At 37.4% G+C, this 13,626-nt stretch overlaps 1 long non-coding RNA gene across 6 annotated transcripts in view; it reads right to left on the bottom strand.

Moving 5' to 3' along the window:
- Positions 1–1,688: 1,688 nt before the first annotated feature.
- LOC122281571 overlaps positions 1,689–13,626 on the bottom strand; it is a 45,342-nt gene continuing 33,404 nt past the window's right edge. For 3 of the 6 annotated variants that reach the window (XR_006230249.1, XR_006230248.1, XR_006230252.1), the window contains one exon: positions 13,152–13,425. This is a non-coding gene — a long non-coding RNA (uncharacterized LOC122281571). Of the gene's footprint in view, positions 3,725–13,151; positions 13,426–13,626 lie in introns of those variants that run through there. The other 3 variants (XR_006230253.1, XR_006230250.1, XR_006230251.1) reach the window with 2 other exon arrangements.

The raw sequence follows: 13,626 nt of genomic DNA on the forward strand, positions 1-13,626 counted from the left end.
TAAAGTTTGTAATGTACACCAATAAAAATATGATACAAAAAATAGGAAAAAAAAAGGTAGTCACAAAATCAACAACACAAATCCATAACCACTAATAATATTCAAAACAACAAAACCCGCCACCATGGCTCCATGACATCATCACCATCATAAACAATACTCAAAATCAAAACACACCACTATGGCCACACCACTGACACAACAAATAACATTCATAACTTTGAAATCATAACCAACATAAAAAATAATATTTAAAACTAGAAATTAATTTAAAACCCCAATACTAAAGTACAAGGAATCATATACCACTTATTCCTTTTCATCTACCTCTTCCTCTTCTTCTATTTCTACTTCTCCTTTTTATTAAAAGCGCGGAACAACATCTATGAAGATCTTCTGTTGGTGCAATAGAGGTATTTATTTCTTTATTTTATTATGCTTTAATAATATTCTAATATTGGTATGATACAATGTGTTCTTTCCTTTTAGTCAAATCTTATGATTGCTAAAGTTTGTAAAGTACACCAATAAAAATATGATACAAAAAATAAGAAAAGAAAAGTAGTCACAAAACCAACACTAGAAATCCATAACTGCTACTAATACTGAAAACAACAAAGCCCACAACCATGGCTCCATGAGATCACCACGACCATAAACAATACTCAAAATCAAAGCACACCACTATGGTCACACTATCAACACAACAAATAAAATTAATAACTTTGAAGTCAATACCAATATCACAAATAATATTTAAAACTAGAAATCTATTTAAAACTCCACTACTGAAGTACAAGGAATCTAACACCACTTACCCATCATAAGTAACAAATCTATTAAAGCTTATTCTCTCGACATGTATTTAAGATGACTTCAACACCCCTTGTTCAACATATCGAAGTCACATAAAGATAACTTCACTCCACTTAAATGATACAACTACGGACAATTGCCGATTAGAGAGGTATAGTAAAGTTAGTTTTTTAATTCTCATACAATATGAGCGTACAATGAATTAAAGGTTGTAATATAATATTTGTGGAGTGCGCTATGGATTCAGTTGGTTATCCACCATCAAAAAAGAATACTTAAAGTGGAGATTGTCGAAAGAAAAACTCTCCCGTTGAAGATCTTTCAGTACAATCAATGTATGAGATTCTTTATTACATTATGTTATTATATTATTGTTTTGATAGTTTTTTTTTTATATTATCTTATATTGGTGTGATATAAACAATGTTAATTGTTTACCTATTCTTTACTTTTTCACTTAACTCTTATGATGGATCTCATTATTGTCTAGGTATTTATTTTGGATTAAACAATTTGCATGATCATTCATACAAAATATAATACTATACTTGAGGCAAGTTTATCTATAAACTTTTATGAATATGGTACATATTTTTAAATAGACATGCCTTGGGAGGTCAAAATGGCTGTCCTCATTTTTTTCATTTAACATATTTATCTTTAATCTTTTGTCCACTTTCTTTTTCTTACAATCTCTTTACGGCTTGCTTCTTCACGTCATCCTTCTGTTTTCCCTTTTCAGTCCCTTCTTTGTTTTCTTCTTCTCAATACTCTTTTTCTCATCTTCCTCGTCTTCTTCTTCCTCCTCTTCCCTTTCAGCTTCATCCTTTTCATCTAGTTCTTCTTCCTCTCCTCCACTTCCTCCTCCTCCTTCTCTTCCTCTTCATCTTCTTGTACTTGTTATTCCTTTTCTTCTACCTCTTCCTCTTCTTCTACTTCTACTTCTCCATTCTATTAAAAGCATTGAACAACCATCAATGAAGACCTCTATTGGAGCAATAGAGGTATGGATTTATTTATTCTATTATGCTTTAAAAATATTCTAATGTTGGTACGATATAATGTGTTCTTTCTTTTTAGTCAAATCTTATGATTGCTAAAAAAAGTTTGTAATGGAAACCGATAAAAATATGATAAAAAAAAAAGGAAAAAAAAAGCAATCACAAATCCATAACAGCTAACAATATTTAAATCAACAAAGCCCGCCACCATGGCTCCATAACATGACCATCACCACAAACAATACTCACAATCAAAGCACACAATAGTGGCCACACCACCAACACAACAAATAATATCCATAACTTTGAAATCAATACCAACATCACAAATAATATTTAAAACTAGAAATTTATTTAAAACACTACTGCTGAAGTACAAGGAATCTAACACCACTTACCTAGCATAAGGAACAAATCTATTAAAACTTATTTTCTCGACATGTATTTAAGGTGACTTCAACATTACCTGTTCAACGTATCGAAGTAACATAAAGGTGACTTCGCTCTACTTAAATGATACGATGGCAGACAACTGCCAATTAGAGTGATATAGTAGAGTTAGTTTTTTAATTCTCATACAATATGAGTGTATAATGAATTAAAGGTTGTACTATAATATTTGTGGAGTGTGCTATGGATTTAGTTGGTTACTACCATCATAAAATAATACTCAAAATGGAGATTGTCGAAAGAAAAACTTTCCCGTTGAAGTTCTTTCAGTACAATCAATGTATAATATTCTTTATTACGTTATGTTCTAATATTATTGTTTTGATAGTTTTTTTTTAATCTTATATTGGTGTGATATAAACAATGTTAGTCGTTTTCCTATGCTTTACTTTTCACTCAACTCTTATGATGGATCTCATTGTTGTTTAGGTATTTATTTTGAATTAAACAATTTGTATTATCATTCATGAAGAATATAATACTATGTTTGAGCTGAGTTTATCTATAAACTTTTATATAAATATGGTATATATTTTAAATAGACATGTCTTAGGAGGTCAAAATGGCTACCCTCAAGGGTTGGCAATTTCGTGCCCATCCTCCATATTTTTTCATTTAACATATTTATTGTTAATCTTTTGTCCACTTTCTTTTTCTTACGATCTCTCTATGGCTCGCTTCTTCGCGTTATCCTTCTCTTTGCCATTTTCACTCTCTTCTTCGTCTTTCCTTCTCCTTACTCTTTACCTTATCTTCATCATCTTCTTCCTCTTCTCCTTCTTTTCCATCCATTTCATCCAATTCTTCTTCCTCTCCTCCTTCTCTTTTTCTTCTTCATCTTCTTGTACTTGCTATTCCATTTCATCTACCAATTCTTCTACTTCTCTTTCCTATTAAAAGCGTGGAACAACATCCATGAAGATCTTCTGTTGGTGCAATAGAGGTATGGATTTCTTTATTGTATTATGCATTAATAATATTCTGATGTTAGTATGAAAGAATGTGTTCTTTCTTTTTAGTCAAATCTTATGATTGTTAAAGTTTGTAATGTACACCAATCAAAATATGATACAAAAAATTGGAAAAAAAAAGGGTCACAAAACCAACACTACTAACAATATTCAAAACAACAAATCTTGATAGCATGGCTCCATGACATCACCACCACAACAAACAATACTAACATTCAAAGCACACAACTGTGGCCACACCACGAACACAACAAATAATATTCATAACTTTGAAATCAATACCAACATGACAAATAATATTTAAAAATAAAAAGCTATTTAAAACTCGTACAAGCAATCTAACACCACTTACCCAACATAAGGAACAAATCTATTAAACCTTATTCTCTCCACATGTATTTAAGGTGAATTCAATATCACATGTTAAACATATCGAAGTCACATAAAGATGGCGTCATTCCACTTAAATGTTTCAATTGCGGATACCTGTCGATTAGAGTGGTATAGTAGAGTTAGTTTTTTAATTCTCATACAATATGAGTGTAAAATGAATTAAAAGGTTGTAATATAATATTTGTGAAGTGTGCTATGAATTTAGTTAGTTGTCCACCATCAGAAAAGAATACTTAAAGTGGAGATTATCGAAAGAAAAACTCTCACGCTAAAAATCTTTCAGTACAATCAAGCTATGGGATTCTTTATTAAATTATGTTATAATATTATTTTTTTTATAGTTTTTTTCCATATATTATCTTATATTGGCGTCAGATACACAATGTTATTTGTTTTCTTAATTTTTACTTTTTCACTCAACTCTTATGATGGATCTCATCGATGTCTAAGTATTTATTTTGGATTAAACAATTTACATTATCATTCATACAGAATATAATACTATGCTTGAGGTGAGTTTATCTATAAACTTTTATATGAATATGGTGCATATTTTTAAATAGACATGTCTTAGGAGGTCAATATGACATTATGTGCCCATCCTCCCTATTTTTTCATTTAACATATTTATCGTTAATCTTTTGTCCACTTTCTTTTTCTTACAATCTCTCTACAACTTGCTCTTCATGTGATCCTTCTCTTTGCCCTTTTTACTCTCTCCTTCGTCTTCTTCTTCGCCTTACTCTTTTCCTCATTTACCTCATCTTCATCTTCCCCTTTGTTACCCCCCCCCCCGGGAGCCATGGCCCAGATCCTGAGCCCAATCATGTGAGGGGTTAGGCCTATCGGGTAATCCATCAGACCTTTTAAACGGTTCTTGACCCCTAGCAAAAGGCGGTGACCACTTGGGAAGCGCGGGAAGATCACTCAGGAACAAAGGTGGGTAGAACAAGCCACATTAAAGAAATTGAGTCCCAGATAACCTTGAGTGGACAGGGGAGCGCAAATCACAATCTTCTGAAGGAAGAAGAATGAAGAATCAGATGGCATGCATCCTCTGGTAGGACAAGGCAGAAAGTCACGCCATATTAAATGCGCACCCAAAGTGTCAAGTTGCATTAAAAGCACCATCTCTAAAGAGCCACATCGCATTAAATAATTATGGCTAAAGAAGTTACAGGAAGGACACCTCTCCCTGCTGAAGCACCCCAATAACCAGGTATAAAAATGACACCCAAGTATCGGGATAAGGATATGCTGACTTTCGCATCGGAGACTTCTTGGCCACCATTTGGCTGCCGTCTTGCGGTGTTTTCTTTCTATTTGCAGGCACCAGACTAAAGATTTGAGCTACTGAGGACCTAGTCCAAAGGCATACAAAACATGACGTTAACAGTGGTGCCATATGTGAAAATGTTTTACATGTCCTTCGTATACCTACGAGAATCTATTCTCAGACAGTTCGGGACCAGAAGGAAACAACACTAGCGAACATAGAAGCAAGGTTAGCAGTGATAGAACAACTGGTAGAGAAGCCAACTACTGAGGTGGGTGTCCTCCGAGAGGAAAATAGGGTCCTCAAGGACAATGGCTCACTAAAAAATGAGAGCACAAGGGCAATCTCAAATGCAGGAGGGCGTCTTGTAATAATTAGGAATAAAATTTCTAGATTGTTTCCATGAGAAAAATTGTTAAAAATAAAACTCGTATAAAATGGTGAAAATATTCACAAAAAGAAAATAAAAGTGATGATATGTATAATGAATGGAAGAGTCTAACAGAAATGAAAAAGGCACTAGTTGTGGATCAAATTCATATTTTTGGATTTTTGAAAATTGCAAGGAAAAGTAAAAAATACCAAGATGCAAAACAGTAAACTAATAACTAAACTAAACTTGCTAAAATTAGTTGACCAAGCGGCAACTTACTAAAATCATTTAATTAACAGCACATTAAACATTAAATATGAAACTAACTAAACACCAAATTATAAAGTAAGCTAACTAATCAAACATTCACCAACTAATGAGGCAAAATAGAAAATTAACTCTAAATTACTCACCTACTAAACAACAAAAATTGTCAAACTAATTGCAAGACTCAAAATTAACAACTGAATCTAATAACAGGAAATTCAACAATTAAGAAATCAACTAAACTAAACAATCTTAATTAACAAAAAATTAATTAGCAAAATTGAAATTAATTAAACCCTAATTAACCCTTAATCAATCTGATATATAATGGAACTAAGAAATTCACAAAACTAAGCTAAGAAATATGTTAGATTAGAAAATAATTTGTGCAATACGAGCTGAAAATTAAAAAGCCCTTAAATAAATATTCTAGGGTTCATCATTGTATTCAAATCACAAATTCTCAAAATCTATCTATAATCATTATAATACCTATCTAATGGAAGTTTAAAGAAGTAAGAAAAATAACTAATATCAAGTTAAACAAGCAGCAAATAAAATGCACAAACTTCTAAGTCAAAGATCTAAAAAATACACCATAAATTTCAAAATAAAACTAAATAAAAAGTTAGGAAATGGAGAGAGCAAGCTAAATGGCTAGAGATGGAGGTTGGACAATGGCAGAGGAAGGCTGGGCAGCGGAAGTTCGACCCCTCAAGGAGCTCTTCAACAGCACTGCAGCTTCTTGAAAACCCCTGTGTTGCATCCGTTCACGCGAAACCCCCCCAACTTCCAATAAAACAAAATACTTGCATGCCGTTCCGTTCATATATATATATATATATAAAATGTGATGTGTGTCTCACGTTCGTCCAGACCCAAAATGCTACCTCACTTGCCAATATCCAAAACTTTCCATCAAAACCCAAAAACGGCTTGAGAAAACTTTCAATAAGGAAAAAGAAAACTTTCTCCCTTGCGTCTGTCCAAACTGAGATGGGTTCCGCATGCGTGTGTTTTGAGAAAAACCAAAGCTCTCTTCTTTTCTCCAGCGTCCATCTCTTGGCCTAAAAAGGATAGAAACTAGAAAACAATAAAAATAATAGAATATCAAAGATGTGTTGTGCATATGAAGAAACATTACCCAATTAAATCACAAGTTATAAAATTAAACATAAATTATGCTATTAACCAATTTAAATCACAACTTGGATTTATGCTTCTTAACCATTTTTCCAACTAAAACTAATAATAATGTAATGAAATAATTCAAATATATTGATTTTAGGTGTATAAAATACATAATAATTCAATTCAATCAGAAACGCCCAAGAACCAGGGCAAGATGAAGAACCCAGCAAAAAAAAAAAAAAAAAAATTAGGATCCTTTCTCTCGGTTTGAGAGGTGAGGTGTTTCCCCTCTACTGTTCTTTCAGAACGTAGAGACTAATCTCTTGGACTTTGTTCGAAGAGGGTGTTACGGCTCAGGTTAGTGTTGGCTCAGAGAATGGATACGGCAGAAGAATTATCAAGCATGTACGAGGGATTAAGGCTCACGGAGGAGGAGAAGCAAGAAGTCCTTGTCCCAAAAGAGGAAGTTTTACTATCTATAGAAAAAAGTAAGAAGTGCATAGCAATCCTAGTAGTAGCAGATAAAGAAGTAAACAGAGGAGCATTCCGTGCGACTATGAGCAAGGCATGGAAAGTGGAAGGTCAGGTGGTCTTCAAGGATCTAGGATTCAATAGAAGCCTTGTCGAGTTCCAAAATCCTATAGAAAAAGATCGTGTACTAGCGGGAAGACCCTGGTCCTTTGACAGGTCCCTAGTGTGCTTGTTCAACTGTGAAGGATGTCTGGCTCCAAAGGACATTAACTTCAAGTTTGAACCTTGTTGGATTCAACTTCACGAGTTACCGTTTGCTGGAATGAATAAAACCATGGGAGAAAGGCTGGGCTTGGCAGTGGGTTCAGTCCTGGCAGTGGATGTTGATGCGAGTGGTATGGCATGGGGAAACTTTCTCAGGGTTAGAGTTTTAGTTGATATAACCAAACCTCTTTTACGAGGTAGGTTTATTAACATGGATGGGAACGGGTACTGGATCCCTTTCAAGTATGAAAGACTACCCACTTTTTGTTTCCAATGCGGGACCATTAAGCATGCTGGCCTCTCTTGTCCAAACCCTCTTCTAGGAGGAAAACGACGTGAAGAAATGGAGTTGCAGTATGGAACGTGGCTCAGGGCAAGCTCCCATCAGAGAAATGCTTCCTTTTTTGGCAAGAAGGGCGGAGACTCTGAAAGTTCAGGAAGTTGGCGCCAAAACAAGCCAGGGGACAATAGGACTGATTGGGATGGGACGGGGCCCAGCAAGCAGGGTGAAACTGGAGCAGGCCTCGAGCTAACTGAGATGGGGACTTCTGACAATGTGCAACTGAGTGGCATTTTACTAGGGAAAGGAAATAAGTACAAATCTGACTGTCAACCGTATATCCCTTTTCAGGCAAGCAGTGGGAACCTACAGCCTCCCCTAGTGGCTGCAGAACTGTCGAAAGAGGATGGGATTTCAAACCAAGTTGCTTCTAATCAAGGCCTCAGTATGGCACAAGGAAACTATCCTATGTCAAGTTCGGTCAGGGACAACCCACAGGTCAGCTCCCCATCACATAACTCACCTTTTAAAGTAAGATCTAGTAGGCCATGTAAAGGCCCTACGTGGAAGAGAAGAGCAAGAACTTTTAACACAATGGGTGTTCATGACCCTACTGATTCACTGGGCCTTAGTGACACAGTTATGACTGACTCTAATGGCTTGAAACAAAAGAAAAGGTTGGGGGTGGAGTTGCAAGAACCTATTATGACTAGGAGAAGGGCAAAACAAGCTAAATTGGCAGAGGCTGGTTTCCAGCCCTGCCAATTGCCATGAAACACCTAGCTTGGAACTGCCGAGGGCTTGGGAACCCTCGGACAGTTCGTGAGCTTCACCTTCTGGTGAAGGAGAAGAGCCCTGACATAATCTTCCTTAGTGAAACAAAGTGCAGAAGGGAGAGGATCGAAAGGATTAGAGACAGATTGAAGTATGCATGTAGTTTTTCAGTAGACAGTCGTGGAAGAAGTGGGGGACTGGCCTTTCTATGGAAGGAGGGGGTGAAGGCAGACTTAGATTCTTATTCTCAATCACATATATCTCTTCTGATAAATGCAAGTAACTCAAGTCTCAAAAGAACTCTTACTGGTTTCTATGGTCAACCAATCACAGCTAAAAGAAATGAAAGTTGGGACCTCTTGAGATTAATTCACTCTAGAATCCAAACTCCTTGGCTATGTATGGGGGATTTTAACGAAATCATGTACCAAGATGAGCAATTTGGTCTTGGAACACGCCCATTCAAACAAATGGAAGAATTCAGGTTGGCCTTGGTTGATTGTGGTTTGATGGACACAGGTTTTATAGGCTCTATCTTTACTTGGTGCAATAAAAGGGTAGGGTCAGACTTAACTAAATCCAGGTTAGATAGGGCCCTGATAAATGAGGATTGGGCAAACCTTTTTGATATTAACCAAACTCATGTACTACCTGGACAGTGCTCAGACCATAACCCACTCTTAATACATTGTGCCAACTCTGAACAAGAAGTAGTCCCAAAGAGAAGGCTATTCAGATATGAAGTGGCTTGGGGCAACAGGGAAGGTTGCAAGGAGCTTATCAAAGAAGTGTGGAGACAGAGAATTGTTGGAGGGACTAAGCTTAAAGACACTCGAACAAGGTTGGAGGGCTGTAGAGAAAAATTGCAGGCTTGGAGTAAGGAGGCTTTCAGGACTCAGAGGAGAATGCTTGACCAAAAGAGAGAGAGACTTAGAAGGCTTCAAGACTCTAACACAGGCCAAAATTGTGGACTGATTAAAATTATTCAAAAGGAATTAGATGAGCTGCTTGAAGAGGAAGAACTCAAGTGGAGGCAGAGAGCAAAACAAAGGTGGCTTAAGGATGGGGACAGGAACACCAAATACTTCCATAGATGTGCTACTCATAGGAAACAAATGAATTCAATCAAAGTGATTACCAGTGAGGAAGGAACTAGAGAGCATAGTCAAGAAGGTATAGCCAAGGTCTTTCAAGATTTCTACCAAGTGCTCTTTGCTTCATCACATCCAGAGAATATTGATGAAGCTTTGCAGTCTGTCCAACCGTGTGTAAGTGAAGAGATGAACCTCTGGATTACTAGGGCCTTTACTGAAGAGGAAGTGACAGCAGCTATTAAAGGCATGAAACCCCTTGGCTCCCCTGGCCCGGATGGTTTCCCAGCTGTTTTTTATCAACATCATTGGGGCACAGTGGGGAAGGGTGCTACAGAAGCAATTCTTGAAGCTCTAAATGGCAGGCAAGGCCTTAGAGACCTGAACCACACTTATATCTCTCTAATACCAAAGAAGAAGCTCCCCCAATCAGTTGTTGATTTCAGGCCCATCAGCTTGTGTAATGTTCTCTATAAAATTGCCTCCAAAGTAATAGCAAACAGGCTCAAAACCATCCTTCCAAACCTGATTTCATCATCTCAAAGTGCATTTGTCCCAGGAAGGTTGATCTCTGATAATGTAGTGGTGGCCTATGAGCTTCTGCACTCGATGCAAACTAGACTCAAAGGTAAACATAATGGGTTTATGGCCTTAAAGCTAGACATGAGCAAGGCCTATGATAGAGTGGAATGGATTTTCATGCAGAAATTTATACTTAAAATGGGCTTTGCTGTCAGTTGGGTGAATCTGGTTATGGAATGTGTTACAACTGTGAGTTACTCCTTGCTGGTTAATGGTGTCCCCCAGAAGGTTTTCTACCCTACAAGAGGCATAAGACAGGGAGATCCTCTCTCCCCTTATCTATTCATAATATGTTCAGAGTTTCTGAGCCACAGTCTTAACAGAGCAGAGAATCAAGGTCTAATTTCTAGATTACCAGCAGCTCGTGGTGGCCTGAAAGTAAACCATCTGCTGTTTGCAGATGACAGCCTAGTATTCTGTAGGTCCAAGCCAGAGGAATGGAGTAGGCTTCGACATGTACTAAGCAACTATGAAGATGTCACTGGTCAAAGGCTCAATATAGAGAAGACTTCCATTTTTTTCAGCAGAAACACTGGGAAAGAGGTACAGCAGACTATCCTTCAGCAAGCAGGGCTTAGAGCCCATGGTCCTTTTGATAAATATTTGGGACTCCCTTCTTATGTTGGGAGGCAAAAAACCAAAGCATTCACTTCAATTGTGGATAGGATCAAATCTAAAATGGCTAGCTGGAAGACAAAAGTGCTCTCACAAGGTGGAAAGGAAATTTTGCTGAAATCTGTACTGCAATCTATCCCCACGTACAGCATGGGGATTTTTAAACTTCCTAAGTCAATCATTAAGACTCTCAACAGGCTACTCCAGTCCTTTTGGTGGGGTCAAACAGATAGCAAGTCAAAAGTCCACTGGCTAAGTTGGCAGACAATGGGAAAACCCAAGGATCAGGGGGGCATGGGGTTTAGAGACTTCGAGTTTTTCAATTTGGCTTTGCTGGCCAAACAAGGGTGGAGAATCATTCAAGACCCTACCTCCCTTGCAGCTCAGGTTCTGAAGGCCAAATATTTCTCAAGAGCAAACTTTTTCTCAGCAAAAGGTAAGGCAAGTGACTCATTTGTATGGAGAAGTTTCCTTTCAGCAAGGCATGTACTTATGGAGGGCATGTTATGGAGAGTTGGAGATGGATCCCAGATTAAAATCTGGAAAGACAGATGGCTCCCAAGCCCTTCTACTTTTAAAGTGCAATCTCCTGTAAGATTACTAGATGCAGAGGCAACAGTAGCAGACCTAATAGATCCAGACACTGGACAGTGGAACCTAAACCTTATCCATGCCATCTTTTCAGAACCTGAGGCCAAGTTAATCAGCAGGATGACTATTAGCCAGTGTGGTAGTCAGGATATGAGGACATGGAGGTGTTCAGAAAATGGGAAATTTACTGTTAGAAGTGCATACCATCTGCAAGGAACAATGGAGGGAGTTAGGAAGGGGCAGTGCTCAAGTTTGAATCATGATTCAAAGACCTGGAGGAAAATGTGGAGCCTGCAGACACCTCAAGCCACGAAGTCCTTTCTGTGGAGAGCAGCCAAGGAGTCCCTTCGCACCTGTTTGAACTTGTATAAAAGGAAGATGGTTGAATCTCCCCTCTGTCCAGTCTGCCATAGAGTTCCTGAGTCAGTCACTCATGCCATTTGGTCATGTTCAGCTGCACAAGATGTTTGGTCTATGTGTACTAAGAGAATACAGAAACTAAATGTGGAAGATGGCCCTTTTATAGAGGTTCTGAAGCCCTTGTTAGAGAATCTCTCCTCCCATGAGCTAACAGAAGTGGCAGTTACAGCAAGAGCTATATTGAACAGGAGGAATCAGTGGTTGTTTGAGCAATCTTTTCACTCACCATTCCAGGTCTCAAAGCAGGTCCACACAGATTTGATAGCAATAAAACAGTGGATACGCTCCAGGGACAAAACTCCTGTGACTCAGGTGGTTAACATCTCTGAGTGGACTGCCCCTCCTTCAGGCTTCTACAAGGCTAACTGGGATGTAGCAGTGGATAAGGGGAACTCCAGGATCAGTGTGGGAGTGATTGTGAGGGACTCGAGTGGTATGGTGGTGGCTTCAATGTGTTCTTCCATGCTCCTAGACCCAGATCCTTTGCTAGGGGAAGCCGTAGCAGCTCTCAAAGCATCTACTCTTTGCTCTAATATAGGACTGGATCAGGTCATGTTAGAGGGGGATTCACTAGCAGTGGTCCAAGCAATACAAGGTAGGGAGGAGTGCTGGAGTCCCACGGGTCTAGTGGTCAGGGATATTAAGCTTGTGTTGTCTAGAATTTGTACTTGGTCTATCCATCATATTTCTAGAAGGTTGAATGTAGTGGCGCATGCGCTAGCTAAGTTTGCTTTGACATGTTCGGGGGAACATACTTTTATGGAGGATTACCCTCCATGTATTCGGAATCTACTTTAGTAATGAAATCTTCCTTTCAAAAAAAAAAAAAAAATTAACAAAAAATTAATTAGCAAAATTGAAATTAATTAAACCCTAATTAACCCTTAATCAATCTGATATATAATGGAACTAAGAAATTCACAAAACTAAGCTAAGAAATATGTTAGATTAAAAAATAATTTGTGCAATACGAGCTGAAAATTAAAAAGCCCTTAAATAAATATTCTAGGGTTCATCATTGTATTCAAATCACAAATTCTCAAAATCTATCTATAATCATTATAATACCTATCTAATGGAAGTTTAAAGAAGTAAGAAAAATAACTAATATCAAGTTAAACAAGCAGCAAATAAAATGCACAAACTTCTAAGTCAAAGATCTAAAAAATACACCATAAATTTCAAAATAAAACTAAATAAAAAGTTAGGAAATGGAGAGAGCAAGCTAAATGGCTAGAGATGGAGGTTGGACAATGGCAGAGGAAGGCTGGGCAGCGGAAGTTCGACCCCTCAAGGAGCTCTTCAACAGCACTGCAGCTTCTTGAAAACCCCTGTGTTGCATCCGTTCACGCGAAACCCCCCCAACTTCCAATAAAACAAAATACTTGCATGCCGTTCCGTTCATATATATATATATATATAAAATGTGATGTGTGTCTCACGTTCGTCCAGACCCAAAATGCTACCTCACTTGCCAATATCCAAAACTTTCCATCAAAACCCAAAAACGGCTTGAGAAAACTTTCAATAAGGAAAAAGAAAACTTTCTCCCTTGCGTCTGTCCAAACTGAGATGGGTTCCGCATGCGTGTGTTTTGAGAAAAACCAAAGCTCTCTTCTTTTCTCCAGCGTCCATCTCTTGGCCTAAAAAGGATAGAAACTAGAAAACAATAAAAATAATAGAATATCAAAGATGTGTTGTGCATATGAAGAAACATTACCCAATTAAATCACAAGTTATAAAATTAAACATAAATTATGCTATTAACCAATTTAAATCACAACTTGGATTTATGCTTCTTAACCATTTTTCCAACTAAAACTAATAATAATGTAATGAAATAATTCAAATATATTGATT

The sequence above is a fragment of the Carya illinoinensis genome, chromosome 11 (assembly GCF_018687715.1).
Source record: "Carya illinoinensis cultivar Pawnee chromosome 11, C.illinoinensisPawnee_v1, whole genome shotgun sequence".
NCBI classification, from domain to species: domain Eukaryota; kingdom Viridiplantae; phylum Streptophyta; class Magnoliopsida; order Fagales; family Juglandaceae; genus Carya; species Carya illinoinensis.